General features: G+C 37.6%; 1 non-coding gene across 1 annotated transcript; it reads left to right on the forward strand.

The window, feature by feature from the left end:
• Nucleotides 1–585: 585 nt before the first annotated feature.
• LOC124898214 lies at nt 586–692 on the forward strand. The gene has a single exon (XR_007055190.1). It is a non-coding gene; the product is annotated as a small nucleolar RNA R71 (small nucleolar RNA).
• The last annotated feature ends 285 nt before the right edge of the window (nt 693–977 follow it).

Genomic DNA, 977 nt, shown 5'->3' on the forward strand with positions numbered 1-977 from the left:
AGCTAATTTGAATTGTGTCTTGATTTCCTGGAGCATGCTATTGTTGATTTTTCTTTACTTTCCCTGGTATTGATTTGCATTTTGTGTCTGATTGCTACCCCATGAGAAATCGGGTTGATTCCACCAGTTAGGATTGTAAGTATTACCAAATTTCTTATGTACTTGTTTATTTGCTCTTCCCATATAATTAAAAATCTCTAGGTTATCAACACAAGCATCTGCTGCATGATCACTATTTCCGCGGACCTCACACCAAGTTTGAGCTCTATGACCTATATTTGTTGTTGCTGGAGTAGACTGTGTGATCCCTAAATTTATATTGTTGAACTATGTAGTTATCTGACTCTGTAGTGTAGTAATCATATAGCAGTAAACTGCTGAACCTCCAGCATACCTGCAACCTTTTTTGAAACACTCCTTATTATGTCAGCATGCTACTTAGAATTCCCCTATAAAATCTGACTCAGTAGTGTGTACCATTCGTCATACATTTTCTCTAGTGCCTGCACACCTGCTGTATCCAAGAGAATCTTGGTGTTTGGATCAAGACCCTCAATAAAAGTATATACCAACATATTATTAGTCTAATGATGATGAGAGCAATTTCTGAGCATAACCTTGAATATTTCCCAAGCTTGGTAAAGATTCTCTCCATCTTTCTGCCTGAAACTCAGAATCTCACTTCTCAAACATGTTTTATTCCCAGATGGAAAGAATCAAATAAGTAATTTCTAAGCAAGATCATCCCAGGAAGTGATGGAGTTCGGTGGTTCAGCATGTAACCACCTCTTTGCTTCCTCTAATAAAGAAAAGGGTAAGAGAGTCAACCTGACATAATTAGCAGATACCCCAGTAGAAATATAGGTATCACTAATCAAGAGAGTTCTGTATAAGCTATTGTGGGTCCTCGTGAGATAAACCTGCGAATTGCTCACTCGTGTGCAAGAGTTGCACTATATTTTACTTCAATTCAAATC

This window comes from Capsicum annuum, chromosome 4, assembly GCF_002878395.1.
Source record: "Capsicum annuum cultivar UCD-10X-F1 chromosome 4, UCD10Xv1.1, whole genome shotgun sequence".
In the NCBI taxonomy this organism is placed as follows: Eukaryota; Viridiplantae; Streptophyta; class Magnoliopsida; order Solanales; family Solanaceae; genus Capsicum; species Capsicum annuum.